Raw genomic sequence first — 12,767 nt, forward strand, 5'->3', positions numbered from 1 at the left:
AGACCCGTCCGTTAGCTTAGCATAATGATCGTTTAGTTATATTGCTATTGCTTTCATCATGACTTATACATGTTCCTCTGACTATGAGATTATGCAACTCCCGAATACCAGTGGAACACCTTGTGTGCTATCAAACGTCACAACGTAACTGGGTATTATAAATATGTTCTACAGTTGTCTCCGATGGTGTTTGTTGAGTTGGCATAGATCAAGATCAAGATTTTTCACTCTGTGTATCAGAGAGGTATCTTTGGGCCCTCTCACTAATGTACATCACTATAAGCCTTGCAAGCAATGTGACTAATGAGTTAGTTACGGGATGATGCGTTACGGAACGAGTAAAGAGACTTGCCGGTAATGAGATTGAACTAGGTATGAGGATACCGACGATCAAATCTCGGGCAAGTAACATACCGATGACAAAAGGAACAACGTATGTTGTTATGCGGTTTGACTGATAAAGATCTTCATAGAATATGTAGGGGCCAATATGAGCATCCAGATTCTGCTATTGGTTATTGACCGGAGATGTGTCTCGATCATGTCTACATAGTTCTCGAACCCGTAGGGTCCGCACGCTTAACGTTCGATGACGATTTGTATTATGAGTTATGTGATTTGATGACTGAAGTTTGTTCGGAGTCCCGGATGGGATCACGGATGTGACGAGGAGTCTCGAAATGGTCGAGACATAAAGAATGATATATTGGACGATGTTATTCGGACATCGGATGAGTTCCGGGTGGTACCGGGAAATTATCGAAGTGCCGGAGGGTTATCGGAACCCCCCGGGGGAACTAATGGGCCTTGATGGGCATTAGTGGAGAGAGACGACGGCTGGCCGCCCCCTCCCTTGGCAGTCCGAACTGGACTAGGGGAAGGGGGTGGCGCCCCCCTTTCCTTCCCCTCTTCATCTCCCTTCCTTCTTCCCCCCTTCCACCAAGAGGAATCCTACTAGGACTTGGAGTCCTAGTAGGACTCCTCTCTCTTGGCGCGCCCTACAGGGGCCGGCCGGCCTCCCCCTCTCCTCCTTTATATACGGAGGCAAGGGGGCAGCCAAGAACACACAGGATCAATTGTCTTAGTCGTGTGCAGTGCCCCCCTCCACAGTTTAACACCTCGGTCATATCGTCGTAGTGCTTAGGCGAAGCCCTGCACCGGTAACTTCATCAGCACCGTCGCCATGCTGTCATGCTGACGGAACTCTCCCTCGTCCTCAATTGGATCAAGAGCTCGAGGCACGTCATCGTGCTGAACGTGTCCTGAACACGGAGGTCCTGTACGTTCGGTACTTGGATCGGTTGGATCGTGAAGACGTTCGACTACATCAACCGCGTTACTAAACGCTTCTGCTTTCGGTCTACGAGGGTACGTGGACACAATCTCCCCGCTCGTTGCTATGCTTCTCCTAGATAGATCTTGCGTGATCGTAGGATTTTTTTTGAAATACTACGTTCCCCAACATTTTGGTGATTGATGAAAAATTGGTTGAAGTTTTCAACGGGGGTAAAAGTATGTGAAAGTTAAGGATCACAACATTGTCTTCATAAGTTGTAAAAGGCTCCCCCTGAAGATGTGCATATAAGTAGTTTGCTTTTGAATGCAAATGCACATGATGTTGGGTAACGTAGTAATTTCAAAAAAAATCCTACGCACACGCAAGATCATGGTGATGCATAGCAACGAGATGGGAGAGTGTTGTCCACGTACCCTCGTAGACCGAAAGCGGAAGCGTTAGCACAACGTGGTTGATGTAGTCGTACGTCTTCACGATCCAACCGATCAAGTACCGAACGCACGGCACCTCCGAGTTCAGCACACATTCAGCCCGATGACGTCCCTCGAACTCCAATCCAGCCGAGTGTTGAGGGAGAGTTTCGTCAGCATGACGGCATGGTGACGATGATGATGTTCTACCGACGCAGGGCTTCGCCTAAGCACCGCTACAATATTATCGAGGTGGACTATGGTGGTGGGGGGCACCGCACACGGCTAAAAGATCAGACAATCAATTGTTGTGTCTCCAAGGGGTGCCCCCCTTCCCGTATATAAAGGAGTGGAGGAGGGGGAGGGCCAGCCCTCTCTATGCGCGCCCTAGGGGAGTGTGGGAGTAGGATTCCTCCTTTCCTAGTAGAACTAGGAGCCCTTCCAAGTAGTAGGAGTAGGAGGGAAGGAAAGGGAAAAGAGAAGAGAAGGAAGGAGGGGGCGCCGCCCCTCCCCCTAGTCCAATTCGGACTAAGCCTTGGGGGGGCGCGCAGCCTCCCCTCTCTCTTTCCCCTAAAGCCCAATAAGGCCCATATACTCCCCGGCGAATTCCCGTAACTCTCCGGTACTCCGAAAAATACCCGAATCACTCGGAACCTTTCCGATGTCCGAATATAGTCGTCCAATATATCGATCATTACGTCTCGACCATTTCGAGACTCCTCGTCATGTCCCCGATCTCATCCGGGACTCCAAACTACCTTCGGTACATCAAAACACATAAACTCATAATATAACCGTCATCGTAACTTTAAGCGTGCGGACCCTACGGGTTCGAGAACTATGTAGACATGACTGAGACACGTCTCCGGTCAATAACCAATAGCGGAACCTGGATGCTCATATTGGCTCCCACATATTCTACGAAGATTTTTATCGGTCAAACCGCATAACAACATACGTTGTTCCCTTTGTCATCGGTATGTTACTTGCCCGAGATTCAATCGTCGGTATCTCAATACCTAGTTCAATCTCGTTACCGGCAAGTATCTTTACTCGTTCTGTAATACATCATCTCACAACTAACTCATTAGTTGCAATGCTTGCAAGGCTTAAGTGATGTGCATTACCAAGTGGGCCCAGAGATACCTCTCCGACAATCAGAGTGACAAATCCTAATCTCAAAATACGCCAACCCAACAAGTACCTTCGGAGACACCTGTAGAGCACCTTTATAATCACCCAGTTACGTTGTGATGTTTGGTAGCACACAAAGTGTTCCTCCGGTAAACGGGAGTTGCATAATCTCATAGTCATAGGAACATGTATAAGTCATGAAGAAAGCAATAGCAACATACTAAACAATCGAGTGCTAAGCTAACGGAATGGGTCAAGTCAGTCACATCATTCTCCTAATGATGTGATCCCGTTAATCAAATGACAACCCATGTCTATGGCTAGGAAACATAACCATCTTTGATCAACGAGCTAGTCAAGTAGAGGCATACTAGTGACACTCTGTTTGTCTATGTATTCACACAAGTATTATGTTTCCGGTTAATACAATTCTAGCATGAATAATAAACATTTATCATGATATAAGGAAATAAATAATAACTTTATTATTGCCTCTAGGGCATATTTCCTTCACATGGCAGGTTTTACTTTGTGGAGATCCTCTTCAACACATGAAGACAATTCATCATGCATATATTAGAATAATGAACATAATGAAATGCATAATGAAAAATGGGTGTCTACAGAATGACTTCATGCAGAATTTATCATCGCATCACAAAGTGGCAGCAAAAGTAGCATATGACCATCAATTTTAAGTGTTACAACTCAAGAGGCAAATAGTTTCAAAACGAGAGTTGTAAGAACTTAGCAAAAAATAGGCAACCACCCCATATGGACCCGCTTGAAGACTATCAACTCATATGCTTCTCCCCCTTTTGTCAGTAAGGACCAAAAATGTTTGAAGACATAGAGTATCTACTCGTTCCCGGTTGGAGAAGATGTTGGAGCAGCAAGGTTGACGTTGGTGTTGGGCGGTGCAAACGGGCCTGGTGTAGAGTCGTGGTGCAGTAAAGCCATAGCTGGTGAAGTGGCATCGTCTTCTTCATCAATGATTCTCGCAACAACAGTTGCAGCTGAAGATGAATACTCAAAATCTTCAATGGAAGGTGTTGGACGCCAACTTGCAGATTGTGGTGGCCTAGAGTCAAACTTGAATTTCTCTATGAAGCCATCTTCGCGAAGATCATCTTCAGAACAGAGCAGTGTGAGGCTCTTCCAGGACCGCCGACAAGCTTCATGCACAACGAATGGATTCTTGGTAGCCAGATTGCGAATGCCATTGACATCAACCAGAAAACTCTGCATTTGGTGCTTCAACCAGTCATGATGCCTATACTGCTTCTGATGTAGTGATACAAGAAGCTCTCAGTCATTGAGGACACGGGGATGCTTCTGAGGCCTTTGAGCAATTGTGCTGGTTGTGGCATCAGCGTTGGCACGATGCGGCAGACGCAAGTTGCCAGCAAGAGGATAATCATGAGCTGCAAAATTTGGCACATGAATACCTTCAATAATCTAAGTAAAGCTTTGATGCTCAGCATTTTGCAGGTGGAGTGGCTTCTTGGCAGGCTCGAGGTAGATGGCTTCATAGGACATACCAACGTCAGGCAGGAACACAACATGGTTGCGAGCTGAAGGTTGATAGTTGATCGTTGTGTGAAGCTTGATCAAACGCATAACCCATGGAGCATAGAATTTTAGGCCAAAGAGATCAATTCCAGAGGCAGCAAGTTGACGGATGAAGAAATCTTATATATTGAGCCTGATGCCATTGATGATATAGAAAACCAATGTCTTCATGGCGCCTTCGAGTTTGGCATCAGGAGAGTTGCCTTTGACAGGCCACAAAGTACGCCTTAGAATGTGATAGACTGTGCGGGGCAGGTACTCGAGGCCTTGACAAAGAACTCCTTTGGATATTCAGCGTCATGGGGCAAAGGCTTCATCATACTCAGCATCTGGCTCATATTGGGCTCTGGCTTCTGAAAGATGCTCTGCAGTTCATTTTGATGGAGTTGACAACCTGGTTCAAACGACTCACCAGGAGTGGGCAGGGAAGTAAGCTCGATGATGTCTTGAGCTTTGGCTTCGTGATGTACATTGCTTGTCATCCACTCAAGGATCCAAGTCTTCGGATCCCTGTTGTAGCCTCTGATGTGAAGTGTGGCATAAAACTGCAGCAGAAGCTCTTCATTCCAATGCTCCTTATCAGTTACGAATGGGAGCATCCCAACATCTCTAAAGCAGTCAAGAGCCTCTTCAAGGCATGGCAGCCCGGCAATGGCTTCACAATCAAGACGCTAATGAGGAAAAAACCTGTCTTAGTTGTATAGAATGCAAGAGTAATGGCTTCGTTGCTGATTGCTCCAGAACCTGTCTGAGGTGATCTTTCGCTTCTTGTAGGGGTTCTTGGCGCTGTCAAAGAAGGTATTGTGCTATATGAAGCTGAGCACATTGAACGAGCCTTGGGTTGATGCAGCACTGGGAATCCTTGGCAATCTGGGCTTCGGCTTCTGTGTCTGAGGCCTTTGCTCCACATGATAGTCATGTTGTGGACCCGGAGCAATAGGAGGAACCATAATGGGCCATCTTACAGTGACAAGCTCACCACCATGAAACTACGAAACAACTATGTCTTCGCACTCCATAGTCTTCAAGTGAATGTCATCACATGTCATTATCTTCGTCGTGAATGTCTACACGAACCACCATTGTCTTTAATGTCTTCATACATTCTTAGGGGTCATCTCTGGTAGGTAAACCGAATCAATGAGGGACTACTACCTGTGTTATCCTGCAATTCTCACAAACACATTAGTCCCTCAACCAAGTTTGTCGTCAATACTCCAAAACCAACTATGGGTGGCACTAGATGCACTTACAACTGTGTATAGTAAAAAATGATATTCAAGTACTGGTGGTCTCAACAACAAGATGAAGAGAAGATGCACTGGGTGGGTTGGGAGAAGATGAAGCTACCTAAGAACAACGACAGACTTAGTTTTAGAGACCTATACTCTTTCAATCTTGCTATTTTAGCAGGGCAGGGGTGGCGGTTACTCCAGGCTCCAGAGTAGTTATGTGCGCAAGTGCTATGGGTGAAATGTTTCCCAGATGGCGACATTATTTCCGCGGTACCAATAGCCTACATGGAGGAGCATTCTAAAGGGGCTTGAAATTGTCAAGGAGGGGCTTATTTGGAGGACTGGTTCTGGCGAACATGTAAGGATATGGTCTGATCCGTGGGTGCTGAGAGATTCCTCGAGGCTGCGACTATCAAGACAAGGGGTGCACCTACACACCATAGTTTCAGAATTGATAGATCCTACCTTGCACTCCTGGGACGAGGATCTTGTGCGCCAAACTTTCCTACCCGTGGACGCAGATATCATCTCGAACATTCCTCTCTGCGAGCAGTACGACGACTTCGTGGCCTGGCATTTCGATGCGAAAGGACATTTCTCAGTCAAGTCGGCCTATCAGATCCATGTGGATATGTTAAAGAAACTGGACATGAGACCACCTAGGGAGAGTTCAGACAAAGACAACTGGAGAGCTAAGGTCTGGTCTGCTCTTTGGAAAGTTGACTGCCCAGGGAAGCTTCACCATTTTCTGTGGAGGTTTGCACACAACAATCATCCACTGAAGATGAACATTCAGAGAAGAGGTGTTGAGCTCGACACTAGATGCAATATGTGTAGCAGGTTCTTCGAGGATGGCGGACATCTCTTCTTCAGATGCAAGTAGGTTAAGGCTGTGAGGCAGGCTGCAGAACTCGAATCAGAAAGGTCTCATATCATGCAAGCAGCAACACCGTCGGAAATCCTGGAACTTGTTTTGGGACCGCCTGAAGAGAAAAAGTTGAATGTTGTGTGCCTTTTGTGCAGTTAGTGGTCCGAGCGGAATAGGATCAGGCATGGCGAGTGATGCCTTCCTCCAGCGGAGCTAGCCGCGATAGTCTCATCAACGACCAGGGAATGAAAGCTCTCCTAGGGCCAAAACCTACGGCTAGAGTAACAACCCAAGACAGATGGAGCGGGCTGCCTTTAGATTGGGTCATGATTAATACAGATGCATCCTACGTTAAATAAATAAGATCAGGTGACTGGGTGTGTGTGGCTCATGACTCGGCCGGGATGTGTTGTTTGCTGCTGCCGGGAGTCTGATGGATCAGTCAGAAGCGCTACATGTTGAAACTACTGGCCTGTTGAATACTACCCGTCTAGCAGAGGAATTTGGTATGGGGCGTGTCATTTTTGCCACCGACTGTCTACCTTTAAAACAGGCTCTCGACTCCAGAACTTCATGGATGTTAAGGTTGTGGTTTTCTCCACGCGCTTGTAATGTTCCAACTCATAAGCTGGCCATTCATGGTGCTAGGGCACAGGTCAGAAGCCAGCTTGTGTGGCTTTCTGATCTTCCCCTTGATGTAAGTGTGGCTGTGGCCGACGATTCCGAAGCGACCACTAGTTAATGGAAGAGGTAATATCACCGGGAGTCGTAGAATTTGCGCTCCATGTTCAGTTTGGTGCTAAAACTTTAAAAATACGAATTTATGGTCATCAAACTTGCGTTCTTGTGCAAATACGGTCACTTTGCTCGTATTCAGGCGTACCTCGAGCTTATGTGCCACGCTAGCGTGGCTATGGCCCATTGTCAGTGACAGCAAAAGCTCAGGCTATGCATGCATGTTTTTTTTGCTGAAGTGCACCTCATTTCATATTTAATTAAGCAGAGGCCCCTCAATAGTTTACAGGTGTGGGCACAAGCTGCTGCAGGAATTTGACAAGTTAAAACATGAGCGAGTCCGGCTATCTAGCGGCACGGGCCACGTCTCCTTTTATTCCCCTATGAAGCCTCGCGATTTACTGTAGCACTCCTTTTATTCCCCTATGAAGCCTCGCGATTTACTGTAGCGCTTCGGCGAGAACAAGTCCCGAGCGCTCTCCTCTCCCTTTCCCCTCGCTCGCTTCCTCCTCCCTCACCCGCAGAACCCTAGCCGCCCCCTCTCCTCTCCCCTAGCCGCCTCCTTTCCTTTCCCAGCCGCGAGGGAGCATTGCGCGAGCTGCCCCGTGCTCGACGTGCACGTCCTCAGCCCCCGTGCCCCTCCACTCTCTCCTCCCCTCCCTGTATCCAACTCTAAACTTTTTCCCTCTCAACCCCGTAGCCGTCTCCCCTAGCTCCTCATCCCCTTCACTCGTTCCATCCCTCCTCATCCCGAATCCAGCGGATCTGAGGCGTGCGGGCGCGGAGCCGAGTCTCCCCGGCGGCGGCGGCGCTCGATTTGATCTGCAGGAGAGAGAGAACATGAGAAGGGGAGAGAGAAGGAAGGAGAGGAGGGACGCCACCATGGAAGAGCAGGGGCAACATGGTCTTCGTGGTGGGCATGGAGGAGCAGAGGAGGATGCTGGTGCGGGGTGGGGTCAGAGTAGCAGGAGTTCCAGGTGACGCTTGCGTCATGCGCTCTCCTCTCCCTTTCCCCTCGCTCTCTTCTCCTCCCTCACCCGCAGAACCCCAGCCGCCTCCTCTCCTCTCCCCTAGCCGCCTCCTTTCCTTTCCCAGCCGCGAGGGAGCATTGCGCGAGCTGCCCCGTGCTCGACGTGCACGTCCTCAGCCCCCGTACCCCTCTGCTCTCTCCTCCCCTCCCTGTCTCCAACCCTAAACTTTTTCCCTCTCAACCCCGCAGTCGTCTCCCCTAGCTCCTCATCCCATTCACTCGTTCCATCCCTTCTCATCCCGGATCCAGTGGATCTGAGGCGTGCGGGCGCGGAGCCGAGTCTCCCCGACGGCGGCGGCGCTCGATTTGATCTGCAGGAGAGAGAGAACATGAGAAGGGGAGAGAGAAGGAAGGAGAGGAAGGACGCCACCATGGAAGAGCAGGGGCAACATGGTCTTCGTGGTGGGCATGGAGGAGCAGAGGAGGATGCTGGTGCGGGGTGGGGTCAGAGTAGCAGGAGTTCCAGGTGACGCTTGCGTCATGGTGGAGTGGAGGAGCTCGTCTTACATCGTCACCATCCCCAATCTAGGTTGCTCCCCCCTCCTCCTTCCCCTGGTATTATCTCAGTTCTTCGATTCTGTGATTTTGATTTCTCAATTTGTGTTTTCTCATATCTGAGATAGAAAAAAGAAGAGAAATAATCTTGTGGAATTTTAGATCTGAAATAGAAACACAGAGAAATAATCTTGTGGAAGAGCTTGAAGGGGTGAATCATCTCTTTCTCCCATTCATGTTTGTTTCTGCATTTTTTTAGATGCATGTTGGCTATTCTTCCTTGTGTTGTCAGAATCTGAAGTATTTGACCATTTGTAGCCACTTCTATCATGTGTCGTATCCTTCCTTTATTTCAAGCTGGTTGTTGTTTCAAACATGTCAATGAAAGACAATAATGTTAAATTGGTTCCCCAAAGGCCAAGGCGGTGATGATCACTTTGTGCTTCTTTTCCTATTCGTTAAAAAATGATTCCTCTGGGTGATGTTGACGTAGGTTTTTATGGTCATGTCAACTGGTACTCCAACTGGCACTGAGACTGAGGTAATGGTGTGGGAATTGGGGCTGCAAGGACGTGAAAATGGCCTAGAAGAGAGTTAGCAATGGCATGCGTCCTCAAGTAATTTCTTGCCAATGGTATGCTGCAGATATGATCTGTCCTGTTAAATTTTGTTTTATGTAACTGTGATGGGATGTGTATCTTGCTCTTCTTTTGTTACTGTAGTGCACATCTTTAGGCATTACCTTGTGATCACTAACATGTGATTTGTTTACCTTTCTAATCTGTTAATAGGGAAATAAATTTTCATTTATGTATTTTTTCTAATAACAAAAATAATTGATCAGGCCAGAGGTTTGGAAACCATGTACTGAAGTACTAGATAAGAATAAAAAAACCAATATTCTGCACATTTCCTGGACAAGCCATTTTGGGATACTTATTTTGGCTATATAGGTCACTGTATCATGTGACCCCAACCCTTTATCACTAGCAAAAGAAGATGAGTAAGTTTCAGTATAGTCCAAGTAGGCCACCCCACTGTTATTGGTTTTCATGGTCTTTTGACATGTAAAGACTTAGATTGTATCTGGCATGGTTTACAAGTTAAAACCGTGTCCTGATGCTTTCTTAGTGTTTTGAAGTGACACATGATAATAGGAACTGCTGATATTCCATGTTATAATATTGCACGTGTCTACTTGCTAGAACTCTTTTTGTTTTCTTTCTTTTGATTAGATACATATGCTGTGTGTAACATGTATGATCAACTAATCTAAGTTGACATGCAAATGATTCAGCGGAGCAAGACAAAAAACCTATTGTTGCATTCATAGCTGGACTTACTGCCCCCCCCCCCCCCCCCGCTCCGTCGCATGGGCCATGCTGGACGTGTTCACATATGACAACAAGTTCACTATTTGTTTCATTCGTCAATTGTAAAATCGGTGGGCGCATTAAGTTGAACTATGATCCTGTCTTGGTATATGGAAGATGAGCCAGTCCGGCTATCTAGCGGCACGGGCCACGTCTCCTTTTATTCCCCTATGAAGCCTCGCGATTTACTGTAGCACTCCTTTTATTCCTTTATGAAGCCTCGCGATTTACTATAGCGCTTCGGCGAGAACAAGTCTCGAGCGCTCTCCTCTCCCTTTCCCCTCGCTCGCTTCCTCCTCCCTCACCCGCAGAACCCTAGCCGCCTCCTCTCCTCTCCCCTAGCCGCCTCCTTTCCTTTCCCAGCTGCGAGGGAGCATTGCGTGAGCTGCCCCGTGCTCGACGTGCACGTCCTCAGCCCCCGTGCCCCTCTGCTCTCTCCTCCCCTCCCTGTCTCCAACCCTAAACTTTTCCCTCTCAACCCCGCAGCCGTCTCCCCTAGCTCCTCATCCCCTTCACTCGTTCCATCCCCCCTCATCCCGGATCCAGCGGATCTGAGGCGTGCGAGCGCGGAGCCGAGTCTCCCCGACGGCGGCGGCGCTCGATTTGATCTGCAAGAGAGAGAGAACATGAGAAGGGGAGAGAGAAGGAAGGAGAGGAGGGACGCCACCGTGGAAGAGCAGGGGCAACATGGTCTTCGTGGTGGGCATGGAGGAGCAGAGGAGGATGCTGGTGCGGGGTGGGGTCAGAGTAGCAGGAGTTCCAGGTGATGCTTGCGTCATGCGCTCTCCTCTCCCTTTCCCCTCGCTCGCTTCCTTCTCCCTCACCCGCAGGACCCTAGCCGCCTCCTCTCCTCTCCCCTAGCCGCCTCCTTTCCTTTCCCAGCCGCGAGGGAGCATTGCGCGAGCTACCCCGTGCTCGACGTGCACGTCCTCAGCCCCTGTGCCCCTCCGCTCTCTCCTCCCCTCCCTGTCTCCAACCCTAAACTTTTTCCCTCTCGACCCCGCAGCCGTCTCCCCTAGATCCTCATCCCCTTCACTAGTTCCATCCCTCCTCATCCCGGATCCAGCGGATCTGAGGAGTGCGGGCGCGGAGCCGAGTCTCCCCGGCGGCGGCGGCGCTCGATTTGATCTGCAGGAGAGAGAGAGCATGAGAAGGGGAGAGAGAAGGAAGGAGAGGAGGGACGCCACCATGGAAGAGCAGGGGAAACATGGTCTTCGTGGTGGGCATGGAGGAGCAGAGGAGGATGCTGGTGCGGGGTGGGGTCAGAGTAGCAGGAGTTCCAGGTGACGCTTGCGTTATGGTGGAGTGGAGGAGCTCGTCTTACATCATCACCATCCCCAATCTAGGTTGCTCCCGCCTCCTCCTTCCCCTGGTATTATCTCAGTTCTTTGATTATGCGATTTTGATTTCTCAATTTGTGTTTTTCCATATCTGAGATAGAAAAAGAAGAGAAATAATCTTGTGGAATTTTAGATCTGAAATAGAAACACAGAGAAATAATCTTGTGGAAGAGCTTGACTAAAAAGAAAGGGGTGAATCATCTCTTTCTCCCATTCATGTTTGTTTCTGCATTTTTTTAGATGCATGTTGGCTATTCTTCCTTGTATTGTCAGAATCTGAAGTATTTGACCATTTGTAGCCACTTCTATCATGTGTCGTATCCTTCCTCTATTTCAAGCTGGTTGTTGTTTTAAACATGTCAATGAAAGACAATAATGTTAAATTGGTTCCCCAAAGGCCAAGGCGGTGATGATCACTTTGTGCTTCTTTTCCTATTCGTTAAAAAATGATTCCTCTAGGTGATGTTGACGTAGGTTTTTATGGTCATGTCAACTGGTACTCCAACTGGCACTGAGACTGAGGTAATGGTGTGGGAATTGGGGCTGCAAGGACGTGAAAATGGCCTAGAAGAGAGTTAGCAATGGCATGCGTCCTCAAGTAATTTATTGCCAATGGTATGCTGCAGATATGATCTGTCCTGTTAAATTTTGTTTTATGTAACTGTGATGGGATGTGTATCTTGCTCTTCTTTTGTTACTGTAGTGCACATCTTTAGGCATTACCTTGCGATCACTAACATGTGATTTGTTTACCTTTCTAATCTGTTAATAGGGAAATAAATTTTCATTTATGTATTTTTTCTAATAACAAAAATAATTGATCAGGCCAGAGGTTTGGAAACCATGTACTGAAGTACTAGATAAGAATAAAAAAACCAATATTCTGCACATTTCCTGGACAAGCCATTTTGGGATACTTATTTTGGCTATATAGGTCACTGTATCATGTGACCCCAACCCTTTATCACTAGCAAAAGAAGATGAGTAAGTTTCAGTATAGTCCAAGTAGGCCACCCCACTGTTATTGGTTTTCATGGTCTTTTGACATGTAAAGACTTAGATTGTATCTGGCATGGTTTACAAGTTAAAACCGTGTCCTGATGCTTTCTTAGTGTTTTGAAGTGACACATGATAATAGGAACTGCCGATATTCCATGTTATAATATTGCACGTGTCTAGTTGCTAGAACTCTTTTTGTTTTCTTTCTTTTGATTAGATACATATGCTGTGTGTAACATGTATGATCAACTAATCTAAGTTGACATGCAAATGATTCAG

This window comes from Aegilops tauschii, chromosome 5 (genome assembly GCF_002575655.3).
Source record: "Aegilops tauschii subsp. strangulata cultivar AL8/78 chromosome 5, Aet v6.0, whole genome shotgun sequence".
Taxonomy (NCBI): Eukaryota; Viridiplantae; Streptophyta; class Magnoliopsida; order Poales; family Poaceae; genus Aegilops; species Aegilops tauschii.